Here is a 20,963-nt window from a genome sequence, read left to right on the forward strand (position 1 = left end):
CATGTGAAAGTCGGAATAGAAGAGAAGGAGGTGCCACACACTTTAGCCAACCAGATCTGGTGCGAACTCACTCACTACTGTGAAGACAGCAGTAAGCCATTCATAAAGAATCTGCCTTCACGAACCAAATGCCTCCTTCCAGACCCAACCTCCAACACTGGGGGTTACATTTCAGCATGAGATTTGCAGAGGACAAACTTCCAAACTATATTTGAGAGTTGGGGAAGTGGGAAGGAGGGAGAGGGAGAGAAAGAGAGAGAGAGAAAGAGCCAGAGAGAGAGAGAGAGAGAGAGAGATGAGAGACATAGAACAGCAGACAAGATGGACATTAAACTCCTTCAGTTCTTCAAAGGTAAATCACCTCAGTGCACACCAATCAATGGCATCCTCCCACTTCTGAAAGCCAACCAGTGGAGAATTCCCTCCAATAAACACACCTTTTAATGCCATTCATCTATACTTCTGTAAATGATGTCTACCCATTTTTACTTACGAAAGTTTACCATTCCCTGATCTTCATGCTTACCAAAAACCTATTAAAATCAGCAGTCTTCTCTGAGTGGAATACTGTGATTGAGCTGCATGTATCTAACTCTACAGAGTAAGCATGTAACTTACTAGAGTAAGTTATAAATTCAGCTTTATTTTCTCATTTTAGATACTGAACTGTGGTCTCATCATTTTTTGAAAATACTGGAAATAGAACTGAAATTATATAAATATTCCTACATTTGGATATTCAGAAGGACATATCAGACTCCACAAAACATACGGGCTTTTACTTAAAGGCAAAGAATATGGTGCTGAAAGATAGGCATGCAGGAAAGCATTGAGGGTCCTTAAAACTTCTCCTGATAAGCTTCCCAGGGTATTTATTAACACATGGTCGGCCCTCTATTTCTAAATTAATCCCTCAAGATTTATACTTAGAATTTTAGGTTTTGGAGGAGACCAACGCAGAATCTCATAACACACTTTTTATGTCCTTTTAGTCATGCAATCAAGCCAAGACTTTCTAGCCACTTAGATCAGTTGAAAACTTATCAAGAAAGGAATTGACCTTATGAGCCCTTGTGGAAGTTTGATTTTAAACATCATCACGTTATGAATCTCACAAGCCTTTAATTTAGCCATAAGTAAAAATACAAAAAACAAACATAAAAGGGCCCCACCAGACATGTAAAAATCTCTATAGCTTGTCCAGTCCATTTTAAAATAAATTACATTCTTCATAAATTATATGAAAGATCTTTGGCTAGCAGCAACCTGGGGAGGGAAAGTTTCTTTACCACCAACAGGTATACTCATTAAATGTCACGAGCCTAAATTCCACTTTTGCTTCTGCTTTGCAATCATGTGATTTGGATTCAACTCTAAGCCTTAGAAATTTTATTTAGATCTTGATCAATTTAGGTTGGTTAGCATAGTATTTCTAACAAAATAGGTTTTTGTATAGGGGCTTTAGACCTATGCTGTTGGGTTGGATAAGTAACCATAGATCTTTGTATAAAGTAATTAGACATTTTGGTGTTAAGGTGCAACATATGGTAATTTGATTTGGTTGTTAGGATAATCAGACAAAGGTTTTTGTATTAAGTGTGTAGACTTTTTAGTTTGAAGGTATCCCATTAATGTATTAAACATATTAAACATAAATATGTTTATTATTGTCTGCTTTTGCTATTACTCTTGCTTATCTCATTCATAGGCCAACAAATTTTATTGGAAAGTGCCACATAATGAATAGTTTTGACCACCTACAACCTCTGTTGCATATACTGCTTTTGCAACTTCTGCAAACATTTTTATATGTAAAACAATCCTCAGCTCAAGAGTTATATAAAAGATATGGTCATATCAGCTTTATATTCATCTAAGTAAGATAGATAGATGATTAATAATTACATAAAATGTACCCAGTATCATTAGTCATTAGGGAAATGCAAATCAAAAGACTGCCAAAGTCTTGGCACCTTTGTCAAAAATCATTTGACTATAAATACCAAGGTTTATTTTGAAACTTTTATTTCATTTTATTTTAATTAATTAATCAATTTATTTTTTAATTAATCAATTTATTTTTTAAGGAGCAGGGTCTCTCTCTGCTGCCTAGGCTAGAGTGCAGTGCGGTGACATGATCATAACTCACTGTGATTTGTAGCTCCTAAGCTCAAGGAATTCTCCCACCTAAGTATTTGAAGTAGCTAGAACTATAGACACATACAACCATGACCAGTTAAGTTTTTTATTTTAATTAATTTTGAGAAATGGGGTCCCTCTATGTTTCCCAGGCTGGTCTTGAACTTGCTATCCTCTTCCCTCAATTAAGTTAATTTATAAATATTGTATTAATTTTGATGCTGTTGTAAAATGAATTTTTAATTTCTTTTTCAGATTATTCATTGTTACAGTATAGAGAGGAAACTGAATTTTGCATGATTTGCATCCTGCTATTTTTTAAGGTATTTATTTCTATTAACAGGTTGTTTTTCTTTTGTGTGTATATGTAATCTTAGGATTTCCTACATATAAGATTACGTGGAGGAAGATAGTGAAGTAGGAAACACCAGGTATCCCCACCTAGACAACAACTACATTGGAAGAATCTATTTTATGTAACGATTTTTGGAACTGTGGAGTCTATTGAAAGTTTACAACTCCCAGGGAAACTTTGGATGATATATTGAAGCTACTTTTGGTAAATTTTATTTCTTAGCACAGTAGCAGCTGCCCATCTCCCACCCCTCAGCTCCCAACCTCCTATCCCTCCTTCCCTTGGCAGGCAGCCTTGTATATGTTCCAGGAGCAGCTTAAACACAGCCTGGAGGGGCCTAGTTAAACAAAAAGCATCCTGTCCCGCAAATATCAGGGATGTGTGCTCTAATCACTGATGGCTGCTTCTGCTCATCGAAGTGAATGGAGCGTACTGGCCCATGTTGTTGCACCTTCCCCCATGTTTGCAATGACTTCCTTCAGCATTTCTTGCAGGGCAGGTCTAGTGGTAATGAACTTCCTTAGCTTTTGTTTATATAGGAAGGTCCTAATATCTCCCTCATATTTGAAGTATAGTTTTCCCAGATACAGGGTTCTTGGATGCAGACATGATTAGGATATTTAGAAAATTAAAAAAAATGCAGGTGCTCCCTTAATAATATGTGAATTTAGCAAAGTCAGTGGATACAATGTCAGTAATCAAACTTGTCTGTATCTGCATAAAATCAAATAATTATAAGATAATTATAAATTGATTCTGATTTTAACATCATCAAAATTCAGCAAAAAAACTGAGATAAAAACAAACAAAAAGGATGTGCAAATACTCTATTTTAAAAACTACAAAATATTATTTGGACTTGTTAAAGAAGATATAAATAAGTGGATACTCAATTTGAATGCTTAACATTTGGAAGCCATCAGTTTTTTTCCAATTTTATCAACGACTTTCCAAACAAATTTCCAGCAGAGTTTTGTTAGGCTGTCTTATAGGTGTGTATTAATGTGTAAGATTATTATAATTGATACAAAAATTAAAATAGTAAAGATTTTTAAATAGATTTTTAAAAAGATAAAACAGAAGTGGAGTATGTACATTAACAAGACTATCAAAGAAATAGAGTAATTTTCATATAATATTGGCACAAGGATAGACATGTAAACCAGTGGAACCAAACTCAGCATCCAGAAAGCAGACTCTCACATATTAGATGACTTGATTTATAAATATTTGAACAATACATTGAAAACTAGTGTCTTTAAAACAAATTGTAATCGCCTAACTTTATGTGCACCTAGAAAATACGTATTCTGACCGGGCGCGGTGGCTCACGCCTGTAATCCCAACACTTTGGGAGGTGGAGTCGGGAGGATCATGAGGTTAGGAGATCGAGACCATCCTGGCTAATACGGTGAAACCCCGTCCTTACTAAAAGTCAAAAAATTAGGCGGGCGTGGTGGCCGACGCCTGTAGTCCCAGCTACTTGGGAAGCTGAGGCAGGAGAATGGTGTGAACCTGGGAGGCAGAGCTTGCAGTGAGCCGAGATCGCGCCACTGCACTCCAGTCTGGGTGACAGAGCCAGACTCCGTCTCAAAAAAAAAAAAAAAAAAAAAAAAGAAAAGAAAAGAAAATATAAATCCTGACTCCCTTGAGAAAGAAACATGCATATATTTATTTTAGGTAGATTATATACTTTTTAGAAGGAAACATACAAAACTATTTTTATAAACCTGTAGATGTTTTTATAAAAAGGCACAAAATAGCGTTTAGTATAAAGAAAAAATATTATTAATTAGATCACACGAAAGTTAAGCACTTTATAAAAAATTAGTATCTTTCAATTATCAAAAGATACCCCTTAAAATAACAAAAATGAAAGCCACAAAGTTGAAACAGATAGTTGAAATACTAAACTTAACATATTTCTCCAATACAGAATATATGGAGAACTGAACTTTAATCAATAAAGCAGGCAATCAAATAGAAAAAAAAAAAAACTATCAAAACTGAGGATATCAAAGAGGAGTGTCTGTGTGTGTTTATATTTCCAATTGTATTAATTATCAGGAAATCAAAAATTAATATACTACATTCATATAAAAATGCAAAAAAAATGGCAACCAAATAGTGATGAGAATGTTGAGCCAGTAGGCCATTTTTCACTACTTTTGTGTGTGCAAATTACTTTTACACTATTTATAAAATTCTTTGATAGTATTAACTAAAGTTGAATATACTGATATTTTATGACTCAGTAATTACCTATTAGATGTATTTCTAAGATGTGTATATATGTTCACTGATTCTAGATATATTTCTGCCTGAAAAGTGTATTTATATTCATCAAATGACATGTTCAAGAATGTTCATAACAACACTATTTATAACAGCCTAAAATGGAAAACCACAAAGCATTAACAGTAGAAGGAATAAATTGCTGTACACACCACTGTACACTTTATGCTATGTTCATATTTCTGCATGCATGTGACATTTCAATAAAATTGTTTTTTTTCTTAAACATACAATTTAACTTCTTTTTCAGTGCTTATGAATGGCCTGAGAAATCAAAACCCAAATACAAAGATAAATTTAAGTAGCCAGAGCCCAGTGTGATTTATGGGATGATATTTTGAAGCAGCAGCTCCAAAAGGACATGAGATGAATCTTTACAGCTGGTAATTATGGTACAATTACTTCTGACCTTGCCAATAATTTTAGAAATAAATGAAATAGTCTATTTTGCTAACTAATTACAAAATGTCAAAATTATCCAAATGTTTGAAGTTCATCTCCTCTTACTTTTCTGCTAAGTTATATTTCATATTAGTCAAAATCCATGATATTGTAACTGGAAAATCAGTAATACGTATTACCTAGTATTCCTCAAATGGCCAGAACAAGGAGCAAGTGACTTGGGAAATAATATCGCTATTTTTTTCTTTTAAGCTAAAAGTAATTTTCTCATGATTCTTAGTTTCCAGAATACAAAAAATCTTTGAAAAAAGCTGTATGTATCAATGTAGCAATTTAAATATTTGATCATTAAAAAATATATAATTACGGATTCTAGAACTTACTTATTCAATTGGTTATTTTTTAAACTTATAATTCCTTACATTTATTGCACAATTCTTCAAAAATTTATATATTCTATGTTTATAAAATTATTTTAAATATTATTTTGTTTAAAATTCCACATTAACAGTCAGTAGGTTTTAAAATAATGTAACTCAGCATAAGGAAAAAAAAAAAGAATATTGAACATACAAATACAGCCATTAATATAATTATCTAATCATGCCATTGTTTTCATCATAATGCAAGTTGTAATCTATCAATTCAGGTGGAGTTTTCTTTTCTTTTTTTCTTTTTTTTGAGACAGAGTGTCACTCTGTCGCCCAGGCTGGAGTGCAGTGGTGTGATCTCCGCTCACTGCAGGCGCCCACCACCACGCCCGGCTAATTTTGTTTTTGTATTTTTGGTAGAGACTGGGTTTCACTGTGTTAGCCAGGATGGTCTCAATCTCCTGACCTCATGATCCGCCTGCCTCAGCCTCCCAAAGTGCTGGGATTACAGGCATTAGCTACTGAGCCCAGCCAGAGATTTTTTTTTAATATTCCCAAATTTGTAATATCAACTTGCAATTTTATCTTTTCTTGTACAATTTGATTTTGGTGGCTTATGACTTGGTAATCTCCTACCAAATCAAGACCAGTATTACTCAGTATTAATTGTCTTCTTCTTCTAACCTAAAACTTGACAGATGATCTCCTAAGGGGATGAGAAAACTTTATCAGAATTTGAAATCATCCCTTCTTTGATCTTATGGAAAATGTCTAACAATAGTCTTTAATGTTATATCACTTTGATCTGGTACATTGTATGTGGAGCCCTGTTTCAATGAAACAATGAGTGTAATTTAGAGATTCTAATTTGTAATTTAAACCACATTTCATTTAAGTATGGGTGTAAAAAATCTATAAAATCCCAAAAATAAAGTTTATTTTCTTACAATTTAAGAATTGGTTGATAACATTATAAAAGATTGATGTAAACAGAACACATTATTCTAAATCCATGGCTCTACCTTTTTTTTGGTGCTTTTACAAAATCACATTCAACATATTGGGCAGTATAACCATCATCAGCTCTAAATGAAACAGAAAAATATTTTAAAGTACAGTAGTGAAGTGCATGAGATTATTGAAGCTTGATGACTTTTGCCATTATTCTTGTTCTATGTAGAAGTTTACTTAAAATGATTTCTGTCTTATAGTCTTTGCAGCTGTATTTTCCATAGTTCTACTGCATAACATAGAGAATCCCAAAGGAGAAAAAAAAACACACACACACACACACACACAAGAATTAAGATTAGGTGTGACAGAAACATTATTGTTAGAATCAGTAAATATATGTATATCATATTAATTATATATCCATTATATTATAATAGATATCATTTTATATACATATATACATATAATATATATTACAGACATTTACATACAATATATAGCTCATGAGTAAAAAGGGGCTGAGAAGAGAACATACCCATGTTTAACAAAATTAAAAATATATATTTCTCTAGTGGAAATAAGATAATATATCTAATCTTTGGCTCAGAGTGTAGTCAACCAGAAAAGTAAGTCCTCATTCCGCTACTGAGCAGGTTCAATCTATATAGTATTCATCCACTGTTTGGGACTATTTATGCTCACCCTTTACCAAATTCATATGCTCAAATCCTAACCCCAATGTGATGTTATTAGGGGAGTGTTTGGGAGATATTTAGGTCACAAAAGTGGAGCCCTTATAAATGCAATTTTGAAAATCTCTTATTAAAAAGACCCCCAGCTCTTTATTTTGCCATATATATATAGAGAGAGAGAGAGAGAGTAAGTTCGCAGTCTTCAACCTGGAAGAAGGACCCCACCAGAAATTGATCAGGCTGACACTCTGATCTTAGGCTTTTAGCCTCTAGAATGTGGTATATAAATTTCTGTTGTTTATAACCATCCAGTCTATGGTATTTTGTTATAGCATCCCAAACTGACTGAGACACCTATTTTCTGACTCTACAGCTATTAACATTTAAGAAAAAAGCAAAAGGGTAAATACCATTGGGAAGGTTGATGATACAAGTTATAGTTTAGCAGATATCATATTCACATGGAAATAATACAGATAGAAACAGGGTAATATCTTAATAGAAGAGTATTAAAAATGATAGGTAATTCAAGCAACATATTGATTGAGTATATAATAAAATAACTCAGATCTTAGTGCTGAAACACTTGATAAAAGTGCTGCCTACAATCACTTGGAAGACATATTAGATACCTAATTAACTTTTAAGTTTGGAAAAGAGGTGAAAAAAGAAAATTTTGATAGTATGTGTCACTTGGTTTTTGATAAGTTTGTCAAGAGAAATAGAGGTTCAAGACAATAATAGCTGGTTTGAAACCATTGATGACAAAGAATGACTGAGTTTTCAAACTCAGTGAATACTTGGGGCCTACCTCAGAAGTGGGCAAAATATCATGGAAAGGTATCAGGCATTCCAACAGGCATGTAGAGATTAAGCAACTGAAGATCATAGAGAAAAATGGGCAGAAACTTCTTTAAAGGACAATCATTGGAAACTAATTGTTTTGATTGTCCACTAAGGTTATGGGAGTGACCAAACACATGAAGCCCAACACTGGGCACAAGAGATAAACAGGAGTTGGTCAATCACACACACTCACATCGTAGAGGAAGAGACCACCATATTATATAAGTCACAGGAGTCTTTCACTCAGAAACAGAGTGAACAAGCACGGTCTTTGAGAAGAGCTTTTGTAGTGACAAGAGGTTGAAGTTACCCCTGGTTCTCACAGGAGGATGTGATTGGCTTGTCTGAATAACTGTGTGGGCCTGCAGGCAACTGAAGCTTTTACTATATTGTAATAGTCCCTGTATCTGGAGTGTTCTTGGTCAGCGGATCTTATTCACTGGAGTAGAGTCGAAGAGAGGAGTTGCAAATAGGTCATTTGAAAACCTCCCAGCTTCTACTGTCATGACAGCATGTAAATTGTAGGCCTTAACTGTAGACTTCACACCACACAAATAAAGAATATTCTGTATGTAACAGGATTACAGTACTTCTATGAACCAAGGACTGATATGTCTGGAATTATACTGTGCAAGTTTCTATGGTAAACGGGATGTATCAGTGGGTAGATAACTTTCCATTTCAGTTCTAAACATCAGGATTACAAAGAAGCCACATTGTACAATTGGCTTAATCTATAATGTAGATAAATCTATGATGTAGATAGAATATAAAAATACTTCATTTTCCAACATGATGATTACAATGCATCACCCCAAAGGATTGGACTTAGATCTTGATGACGTAACTATGTGAATTCTTGAATCACTTCTGAGAGAGTTTGAGTGCATTTTATTACCAACTAGAGAGTGAATTAGGCTTTTAATGGTCTCTAGTAGCTACTAGTGATCCTCACAATTACTCATTTCCTTTTCCTATTAAAGATAGTTCTAGCATATGACTTGTTTCAGCCAATGAAATATGACAAAAATGTCTTATGTGGCACAGTATTTACTCTGGTAATGCGATTCTACATATCACAAAGTTTCAGTTGGATGGAATGTTTCAGTGCTTCATGACCCATGCTGGTAACCAACCCCTGCTTTAAGGACAACTGTTGTAAACATTTTCAGGCATAATGGCATGGACAGCTGCATCACTTTTCTTTCTAGAGACAAGTAGTAGATCTATAGTTCATTCAAGACATAATTTTTGTTGTTTTAAAAAACTAAAGTTTTAAGATTTAAAAATATAAGGCTTCTTCTTCTTTTTTTTTTTTTTAGAAATAAAGTGTTCTATAAATTTATTTCAAATAACTTTTCAGAACCACTTTTATACCAAGGAATAGAGCAGAAATGTATACTTTTGCTCTAAATCTCAGTTGTGTTGGGGTGAGGTAAACACTCTCAAGTTTCTTTTTTTAAATCTATAAGTTCAGGGATACAAATGCAAGTTTGTTACATAGGTAAACTTGAGTCATGGGGTTTGTTGTACAGATTATTTCATCATCCAGGTGTTAAGCCTAGTACTCAGTTTTTATTCCGGATCCTCTCCCTCCTCCCACCCTCCACTATCCAAAAGGGCCCAGTGTGTGTTCTTCCTCTCTATATATTCATGTGTTCTCATCATTTACCTCCCACTTATATAAGAACATGCAGCATTTGGTTTTCTGTTCCTATGTTAGTTTGCTAAGAATAATGGCCTCCAACTCCATCCATTTCCTTTATTGTTATATAATTAACACAACTGTATGTATCAGAAGTGTACTATTTGATAAGTCTTGATATATGTATACACTCAGGAAACTACTATTACCATAAAGAACATTCTCCATCCCCAACAATTTTCTTGTCTTCCTTGTATATGAGTACATCAGACACTGTGAATGTTACCTTCTGATGTCAAATCATACATGATAATTAGATACAAGACATTGAATTTTATTTTATTGGGTAGCAGATAATTTTTTATTGCTGTTGATATTCTTGATTTATTCTTCGATGTCTTTAAATCTTAAAAATTGTTTGCTTCTTTCCAATTTGCTTTTAATATTGTTCTACGCAGAAGCCAAAGAGCATTGTCTAGAGTTAATTTTTCCTAATGATGGAGGCAAGATAGTCTGAGTACTGTACTTGCTCCCTCATGAATGACTACAGCTCCCAGTCCGGTGAGCAATAACAGGCAATGTCTTTGGCACTTTGTAAGCTCCATAGATTATTTCCCTTAATTATCTCTGTAATTCTTTCCATGTCTTTGGATAGTTTCCTTTCATGCCATGCACTAATCAACATTCAAATGAATACTTAAAGGTACACTTTAAAGCTCTTTGGGGTTCTCTTGGGAAGTAGCCTATTTCATAGTCTTTCCTGGAAATTTTGGTCACTTTATTCTGCACAAATGTCTGTCTCTGTCTCCTTAACTAAGGGATACTTTCTGGCTCCACTTGGATTCCTGCTGCCTGTCCCCTGAGCCAAAGGCTGAATATATCTTCAGGCAGTAAACTAGGGAAACAGTAGGATTCATTTTGTTGCTTCCCATTTCATAGCAATCATTATTCTTCATTGCCTGATGTCTCATGTCCTGAGACCCATTGTTTTATGTATTTTGACCAGAGTTTTAGTTGTTTCATACAGAACAGTAAATCTTGTCCCTGCTACTACATTGTAGCTAGAGCTGGATATTATGATTATTTTTAATTACAGCATAAGTAGCCTTTCTTTACGTCTACAGGGAATATTATATTACTATCAGCATGCTCAAAAATATATGCAAGACATATGTTAAACTTTTACGTATGAATTCCAAAGAAGTTCTGAACACGGCGTGTGGTATGTGTGTGCATGTGTGTGCATGTGAGTATGTGTGTGTGTGTGTGTGTGATATAACTAGAGAAGTGCAATATTAAACAAAATCGATTAGGATTCCGTGCAAGACAAAAAGACCAGGTAGCCTATTACACAATTATTGGCTGGGCTAGTGAAGTTAATGTAGGTACCACTAAGTTTTGGTTTTAATTTCACAAGACTGCAGCTAGCATGAAGAAACCAGGATGCTACTTCTGTCACCCAGAGTTCAGTTAGAAGTCTTTGTCTCTTGTAACAGTGCTTCCACAGCCATCATTTTCTTGGTGCATGAGGCTGGTAATTAGACGTTAAGTCATTGAGTCCAATTTCTGCCAATACTAATTTCTGTCAGAGCCACTTTAACTACCCGTAATATTCCAGAAATATGGATCTGCCTTATTTAAAAATATAATACCAAATTTTAATTCAGAACTTTAGCTTTAAGGGTGTCTAAGAAATGGAATACTTAGTTTTTCAACCATATAAATACAAGGTTGTTAATGTCAATCCACATATTCATCACACTATATCACTTTACTCAAATTCTATTCATTGCTTTCTGTGCATAATAAATGTCCACCTTTACTATGAGATGAAGCCAAAAGGGATAACCCATGCACCATCAGTTATAGTGTCTATCTCAGAGTTATAACCATTCACTGCTTATTTGGCCAAAATTCCTCCTTGGTTTTCTGTAACCGAAAACTATTAATAGTCAACTATAAGAAATTCACCATATATAAAGTATTAAGGGAAAGTAATAGCAATATCTATATTCATAATATGACAAAAAAGAAAATATTCATAGGTACTGCATTAAGGGAAAGTCATAGGGGAATATAGCTATAGCTATAAATATAGATGCATTTGAAAGAAAGGGAGAATATATTCAGTTACTAAAGTCATTTCAGTTCACAGGGCTGTTGTTGATATTTGTACTATAATATTCTTATTCCACATATTCTGTGTTGCCTTTTCCCTTAGATGGCATTTCAGCACCTGAAATTTTATTACCTACTAATCTGAGCTATCAGGGTTTTTGCTTTTTCTCTGACTAAAAGTTATGAAAGAATTGAACAATTAACTGGAGAATCCCATGTGCTCCAAACACACTCCTCTCTACCTAGTTATGATGGTTAATTTTGTCACACTGATTTGGCTAAGAGATGTCCAGCTAGCTGGCAGAACATTTCTGAATGTGTCTATGAGAGAGCTTCTGGAAGAGATTTACATTTGAAGTGGTAGGGTGAGTAAAAAATATCTGCCTTCACCAATGTGGGCAGGCATCATTTAATTCATTGATAATCTGAATAGAACAAAAGCTGAATAAAGTTAATTTTTCTCTCTCTGCTTGAGTTGGGACATCCTTCTTCCTCTTTTCTTGGATACCATCTCTCCTGGTTCTCAGGCATATGGACTCAGATCAGACTTAGATCATTGCTTCTCTGATTCTCTTTGGACTCTGAAGTACACCTCCAGCTTTCTTGGTTCTCTAGGTTGCAGATGGCAGATTGTGGGACTTCTTGGCTTTTACATCCATAGGAGGTGTGAGTCTATAATAAGCCTTCTCAGATGAATACAGTTGTTCCTTGATATTAATGGGAATGAATTTCAGGACCTCCCACAGCCACCAAAATCCACAGATGCTCAAGTCTTTGATATAAAATGGTGCATTATTTGCAGACAACATATGCACATCCTGATGTATACTTTAAATCATTTCTAAATTACTTATGTTATCTAGTACAATGTAAATTTCATGTGAATGGTTGTTATACCATATTGTTTAGGGAATAATGACAAAAACTGCATGTGCAATACAGACACTATTTTAAAAGTATACATTTTTAGTTGAATCCATTCAGGCAGAATCCACAGATATGGAGGGTCATGGAATTAGTTCTGCTTCTCTGGAGAACTCTAATATCTGACTTCTTGATAATGAGACTTAAGCATCTCACAAAGTACAATCAACATTTCCTTTCCTTTTTGATTCAATGACATAGCGATCCAAAATGGAATGATGATTGCATAGAACCAGGTTTAAGTTCTCTGGGTGAACTTCACCTCTGCACAAGAGGAGCATAAACTTGTAGTAATGGAAAACAAAAATGTGTTGGTGGATCATTAGGAAATTCTACTTAAAATCTTCAACCCAGAAAAATACGTGTGGCCATGGGAAAAATAGAAGCAAATATTGCCTAGAGAAAACATGTTCTAACCCAGAATAATTGATTAGCATAGTCCATACAAACAGATACTTGCATGTATCACATACTACAGTACAATATGCTCACTGTTTGTAGAGAGGTGTTGCTAAGACTTCGCAAGGTCACTCTAACTTTACATGAAAACAATTTATTCTGGCTGAGAAAACTACAGTAAAACACATCCTTAGACATAAGCCACTCCATAATTAATGTTGTTATTATACATTGTTAATTCAAAAATAATATTGTGTGTGATATCATAAAAGTGAATGAGGCATTCAATAAATCCACAATTAATAGTGCTTAGATCCCACCCTCATCCAGGGGAGGCAATGGGTGGTTGTGCTACCCCACCCAAGAAACCATGCTTTTTCCATGGATCTGTGCAACCCGCAGATCAGGAGATCCCCCCTCATGAGCCCATGCCACCAGGGCCTTGAGTCCAAAGTACAGTGCTGTGCAGATTCTCAGCAGCCACTTGGCTGGAGATTGCCTAAGACTACCGGGTACCTGGGGAGAGGGGTGGCCATCATCACTGCTGCTGCCTGTTGCCTAAGATGACTGAGTTCCTGGGAGTAGAGGCAGCAGCCATCAGTGCAGGTCCAGTTCTCTGTTTTTCTCCTGCTGGTGCTGGTTTGGACTTAGGAGGAATTACTCACAGCACAGCACAGTGGCTGTGGCAGATGATGGCCAGGCTGCTGCTGCTGCTGCTGCTGCTGATGATGATGATTAGACAGAGTTTTGGTCTTGTTGCCTAGGCTGGATTGCAATGGTGTAACTCGGCTGACTGCAACCTCTTGCTCCTGGGTTCGACTGATTCTCCTGCCTCACCCTCTAAGTAGCTGGGATTACAGTCGCCCACCACCACATATGGCTAATTTTTTTGTATTTTTAGTAGAGAAAGGGTTTCACCATGTTGGTCAGGCTGGTCTTGAACTCCTGTCTTCAAGTGATCTACCCACCTCAGTCTCCAAAAGTGCTGGGATTACAAGCATGAGTCATCGCGCCCAGCCCAGGCTGACTCTTTAGATCAGGCACTGACCTATTCCTCCTCACCAGGCAGGACCTTCCTGTGGGAATTTTAGCAGCTCCAACCAGGGGTTTATGGGCAGAACTCTGATCTCCCTGGGACAGAACCCCTGGGAGAAGGGGTGGCCACAGTCTCTATGGAGCAGTGGACTTAATCTTTCCCCCTGCTGGCTCTTAGGAATCCAGGCAGTCTGATTGAATGGGATTTCCCCTAGTGCAGTGCATCCCCTCTGCCAAGGGGCAATCAGAGTGCTTCATTAAACAGGTCCCTGATCTTGCGCATCCCTACTAAGTGAGATAACGCTGAAGCCTGGAAACAAACAGAGCCAGCAGAACAGAAGCTCAACAGTGTGTGGATTATGCCACAACAGTCTGCAGCGCTTGAAGAGCTAGCCCCTGACACCATCCCCCCCAAAGAGAGTGGCGTTGCTTACTATGTGGACCTGCATGGACATGCTTCCAAAAGGGGCTGCTTCATGTACGGAAACAGCTTTAGTGATGAGAGCACCCAGGTGGAAAACATGCTGTATCCAAAGCTCATCTCCTTGAACTCAGCCCACTTCGACTTCCAGGGCTGCAATTTCTCAGAGAAGAATATGTATGCCCGAGACCGTAGAGATGGCCAGTCTAAAGAGGGAAGCGGCCGTGTTGCAATCTACAAAGCCTCAGGGATAATCCACAGCTACACACTTGAATGCAACTACAACACTGGACGCTCAGTAAACAGCATCCCTGCTGCCTGCCATGACAATGGGCGTGCCAGCCCCCCTCCCCCGCCGGCTTTCCCCTACAGATACACTGTGGAACTATTTGAGCAGGTGGGACGAGCTATGGCCATCGCAGCTCTGGACATGGCGGAATGTAATCCATGGCCCCGAATTGTACTGTCAGAGCACAGCAGCCTTACTAATCTACGGGCCTGGATGCTGAAACATGTACGCAACAGCCGAGGCCTAAGCAGCACTCTGAATGTGGGTGTCGGCAAGAAGAGGGGCCCTCGAACTCCACCCAAAAGTCACAATGGGTTGCCTGTTTCCTGCTCCGAAAACACCTTGAGCCGGGCACGAAGTTTTAGCACTGGCACAAGTGCTGGTGGTAGCAGCAGCAGCCAACAAAATTCTCCACAGATGAAGAATTCCCCCAGCTTTCCTTTTCATGGCAGTCGGCCTGCAGGGCTGCCAGGCCTGGGCTCTAGTACCCAAAAGGTCACCCACCGGGTGCTGGGCCCCGTCAGAGGTAAGCCAGTCTGGGAGCCCCTGCAACATGTGTTTGGTTGTCTGGGGCACTGCTGGGGGAAGTAAGAGCTTGAAGATATACTCTTGGCCCAGGACCAAGGGGTGAATCAATAAAATTAGTTTGTAGCAGAAAAAAAAAAAAAAAGAACTAGAAATCAGTATGTACAGTATGATATTTAATCAACTACTAGAAAAAACAAAAGTTTGAGAAAACACAGAAACCCTGTAACATATATATATATATTCCCTGTACCTATATATATATTATATATATTCCCTAATATATATATATTATACATATTCCCTAATATATATATATTATATATATTCCCTGTATCTAAAATAAAAGTTGAATCCTAGAAAAAATAAAAAGAGGATGCTTAGGTTAACTTTAGGAATTATTATAACTTTTAGTTTGACAGATTTTTAAGATGCACATAACAATATTTGTATGAATAATATTAAAGACACACTCTGTGTAATGCTCCTAGCTTAGATCTGGTCTGTGAAAATGCTTAATAAATGTTTATTCTCAAAAAACAAGCCAACATTGGGACTTATTTTGAACCATCAAGATTTTTGAGTGATGGTTCTCACTGATTTATGAATAAATCCAAATCAGAAGCATGTGGGAATTTTTAATTTCAAATTACATAAAAAATGTCTGCTTCCAATTATAAAGTAGAACAGTTGGAATACCATTATGTAATGTACAATATAGACAGCTAGACAGAGTCACTATCACGCCAATCATAAGAAAAAGCAAGTTAATCTATAAAGTTACAACTGAAACCCGCCAGAGAGCTGACATTGCAGGAAAAACACTTTGTTTGAAGAGTGAGGAACATAGGCATTTTCAAAAAGATTTGGGATATGATTCTTTTTACACCTACCAAAGGATAAGAAGAATCTGCTAATTTTTTTAACAGTGTTAAAGGCTGAGTGTGGTATAGTAATAAAGGCCCTGAAAGCTTCAGACCCAACAAGAGCTCACATATACTTGAAGGTTTTTCCCAGATCTCTACCTTGCACAAACAAAAGAGACTGGAGGCAAGATACAGAAATAAGAAAATCCTCATTTGGGGTGTACGCTTGAAGAAGAGCAGGGATTATCTCTGAAGAAAAGACTCAAAGCTCTACCCAAACTCTCTGCTCTTCAGAATAAAAGTTTCCAGTCACTAAAGATATTGTATAAAACAATTTTGCCCCCAACAAACAAATACTTATTGCAGAAAGGTTTCTGAGTACTGAGGAAGGTAGTGTATCTGACAAAAACCATGATAGAGACACCGTGCCAAAGGCATGTATCATACTAAAGGTTATCTTAGATATTCCCCATCACTCAATAAATAGCATGCCATCTACAGTTGGAATGTGAGCGGTAGAATCCTAAAGAGAGACCCTGTTTAGGTTGCTGATGAGAGAGACCCCCATGTAGCTGATGGTGGATGAGGAGTAAGTAAAACTCTCCAACATGCCGGCATGTACCCTCAGCATCAGTTAAGGCTAGAGAATTTTGAAGCTGGTGGTTCACCATAATAGTAAAACCTGAACCCAACTTAAGTTTTGACTGCATTCATCTAATACACTTACTCCAGGATACAAGAGCTATGATCCTCTCCAGGAAAAGCTAATATTCATCTCAGACTCAGGTATGTTTCACATCATAAATTGTCATAGAAACCTGAATTAAAACTGCACTAAAATTCTAATATACAGATAATAATATAGCAAATATTAAAAACAAAGATTGAGACTAATGATGACAATAATGTAAAACAAAACAACTTTGTCATAAATAGCTAGGAGTGTGTATTGACACAATCACTTTGAAAGCTATTTGAAAGTACTAAAGCTAGACTGTTATGGAGTAATTATATGCCCAGTTGTGTATCTATTTATATCAAAAGACATATAATGTTCATAACAGTATTATTAATACAAATTCACAATGAAAAATATATTTCTAAGGTGTGATGGATTTATCTTGAGTTGTATTATGTATTGATTAAAATAATAATTCATCAAAATATATAAAAATCATGAAAATGTATGCACTTTGGAATTCATGAATTAAAATATATAATATAAAATTGTATTTATTTAATTACAAACAGTTATTAAAGTCTTAGTTTGTTTTAGGCCCTCCTTGGGCACTTTGAAGACATCGGTCAATGAAAGGAAAATTATCTTTGCTTCTCTAGTTTTTATTCCAGAGTATAGAACCCACAACAAAACAATTCAGCAACAACTGCACTGGAAAATTTTTACATATCAGTTTCAAAAACTGATAGATCAATGAGCCATATAAAATCAACAATATAGACCTTAATTATGCAACTTGGAAGCTTAGACTATATGTCTAATTTTATGTAGAGACTCAGCAATGCATTACTTTACACAGTACATATGAAAATTTCACAACACAATTATTATGTATTAGGCTACCATGGAAGCCATGATTATCAGTCTACTATCAATGAAAAAGATGAAACAGATACGATAATTCTATCTCAATGCAATAAATACACAAATCAAGGGCATTCATGTAGTAAAAACATTCCTTATATCTGCAAACAAAATGACATTTAATTAATTAGCTTTCAGCTTAAAGATAAAAGCTTGGCTCCCCCTTTATTCTTTGGAAAGTAGGCTTTGAATGTTGTCCATGGTGCCTGGGAGATATTTTCTCAGCTCTCTTCCTCTTCCCTATGTCCTTGAAAAACTGTTATCTTGCATGTTGGGGATACCTCATAAGCTCCACTGACTCATTTTTTCCCTGTTGCTGCCTTCAGTCATCCCTTGCTGATTGATGCCTTGCAATCAGAAAGACCCCTGGCACCTAGGGCCGTCTCTCTCAGGTCTTGTGCTCTGCACCACCTTCTGTACATGGTGGAAGGTCCATGGGAAGTAGAGAATGGGTGAGTGTAGTATGGAGCTATTACTTGAACCCCTTGAAATTGTAGCCATCAGCCCAGCCCAGGGATAATTAAAGAGTTGTTAAAAATGTGGCTGATTTCTCCATACCTCTTACAATAGCAGATTCTGTTTTTGTATAGCTGCTTTGCCAGGATTGAAAGCAATTCTATTCCCAGAAATGTCTAGTCACTCTCTGGAATTCAGCTTTTTTAGATATCTCTCTGTCCTCAGCTCTCTAATGGGTTTAAAAAATATTATGGCTTTGCTGTTCACTTGGCTTGTTTTTATTTTATTAAAGGAGATGAGATAGTCTACTGAGAGTTTGTATGCTCTAAATAGTAGCACCCTAAACATCATTCATGAACTGCTTGATGACATTAATAATATGACTATAATTTAATGACTGTATTGCCAACAGAGAATGTTATCTAAATTCTGAAACCAGCTATTGCTTTTAACTGTTTAAATTCAGAAGTGTTTTTCCACCTGAGATCCACTTAGAGTTTGTATCCAGTTATTTCCAACACATTATCCCATACAATCATACCTTACACTCATTCAGAGACAAATTCCACTGGGCATCTGTCTTTGCATATGCATCCACTCATTATGGCTACGTTTAGATCAATGATTAAGCAGCATGGCCTCTGTCCTTTGCTTATCCCATCCCCATGTCCTCCTCCAGGGAAAACTGCTTAACTCATTGTCCCTTACCTTTCACTTCATTCTAGAATACTTTCTCCTTGCCTCTTAAGTTACCTTGGATGTAACTCTCTCCACTAAATAACAACGTTCTTTGCAGTTTTTGAAGTAAGAATTGTTTCTTTGTGCTATTTCCTATGAGAAGTATTTCAGATGGTAGTTGAACACCATTTTTCTTGTTCAAAATTCATCCTTCTCAAACATGACATTTTCATTTTTAGAAAAGCAGATCATTTGGAGCTCATGCATTCCAGGTTTATGCAGCTCTACATTCTTTTGGTACCAATTCAGGTTTTCCATCTTTGTTACAGTTGGAAATTATGTAATGTCTGCATATATGTGGACTTCTCACCAGAGAGACCACATGACATTCCCGATGCCTCTAAGCCAATGTTTTTACTTCCATTCCCTTAGTCTTGTTCTGTAGCCATAACCTTCACCTTGTCATATTCCTGAACAGTTCTACCTCTGAATTGGTTAAACATTGAGATTTCTGACAACAGAGCTTCCAGCTCTAAGTCCCATATTGTTTTACCTTCAATGAATTAATTGCTTTCTCATTCTATCCCTATTTTTTCTCAATTATTTTCTGTTTTTACCCCTTCCCCATAACCTAAAATGTCCACATAACACTTTAATCACTTTCTCAATTTGAACACTTCTAAATTATTTTCTTTATGTTGCCTTACATTTCTTTTGTGAAAAACATCAGCTTGAATTAGGTAAATGCTTATATTTCAATCACCTTACAAAAACTGATAATAAATGTCACACTGGAGAAAGTTGTTTATAAACAGTTTTTCACAAAAGATATTAAGCTATGTTTTGCCTTGACATCAGGTGTTTCACATTAAATGAAATTATTTGATTCATTATTTTTATCTTGATCTTACATTCTTCACATTGAAGAGAAAACATTTGTAAAGATTGAACAGGTTTATTTTTAAAGTAATAAAGAGCAAAGCACCCCTGAATTTGCTATATGAATTGCAAACAGGAATATTAAAATAAATAAAAATAACTGAATTTTAAATTTTATGGCTTATTTTTGAAAGCTAATTTGGAAATGACTGCTTGACTGAACACCTATAGTGCACTGGAAGTCAAACATTGTCAAAAAACTGAATTCTGCACCCCTCTGAAAGGAACGGTACATCATTCTTGATCTGCATACTTGGATTGCTTATATTTTTATATTTAACTTGTGTGATTTAAGAAAGATTTAATGTATGAGATTAAAGAAATGTTCATGAGATTTGAAATGACACTCCTTAACCGTAGCCGGCATTATGGGACTGATACAAAGCTACTGGGTCAGAGCTTGCTGCTGGAAATAAAATGATAGTTTATAGTAAACTTGTTCTTCAATTAATCATTGAAAAGAAGACAAAATGTTTATAAGCAAAACCTTTCAGAAACTCAAGACTGTTAGATATGGTAATAAATGAGACAGACAAATGAGTTTTTAGGATATTATTCTTCACAATGTCTAATGATTTCAGTCTTGAATAATCTAGGGCCACAATTTAAGAAGTACCTTACACATTTGGGGGTGTGTATAATTTTAAAACTCTTAATGGTCATTAAAGATCCACCAAAAATATATACAGGAGCACCAGATAGAAAATGCTATCATCAGGAATTCGAATTTTGCATTTGCTAGTCCCCACTAAATCTTTACACATCATCACATTTTTCAACCCAGGGCACTATATTAGTTTGTTTTCACACTGCTGTAAAACCTACCTTAGAGTGGGTAATTTCTAAAAAAAAATAAGTTTAATTGACTCACAGTTCTTCATGGCTAGGAGGCCTCAAAATCTTAAAATCATGGCAGAAGGCAAAAGGGAAGCAAAGCATGTCTTACATGGTGGCGAGAGATAGACAGAGCATGAGGGAGAAGCAAGCACTTTCTTCACAAGGTGGCAGGAA

The 20,963-nt window shown here is 36.0% G+C and overlaps 1 pseudogene across 1 annotated transcript; it reads left to right on the plus strand.

Annotated features, from left to right (window-relative positions):
* The first annotated feature begins 14,478 nt into the window (after positions 1 to 14,478).
* On the plus strand, positions 14,479 to 15,555 carry LOC104669095 (annotated as a pseudogene). Its single transcript, XR_004058853.1, has one exon. The product of XR_004058853.1 is annotated as a cytosolic carboxypeptidase-like protein 5 pseudogene (transcript).
* Positions 15,556 to 20,963: the final 5,408 nt, after the last annotated feature.

Source organism: Rhinopithecus roxellana, chromosome 8 (genome assembly GCF_007565055.1).
Source record: "Rhinopithecus roxellana isolate Shanxi Qingling chromosome 8, ASM756505v1, whole genome shotgun sequence".
Taxonomy (NCBI): domain Eukaryota; kingdom Metazoa; phylum Chordata; class Mammalia; order Primates; family Cercopithecidae; genus Rhinopithecus; species Rhinopithecus roxellana.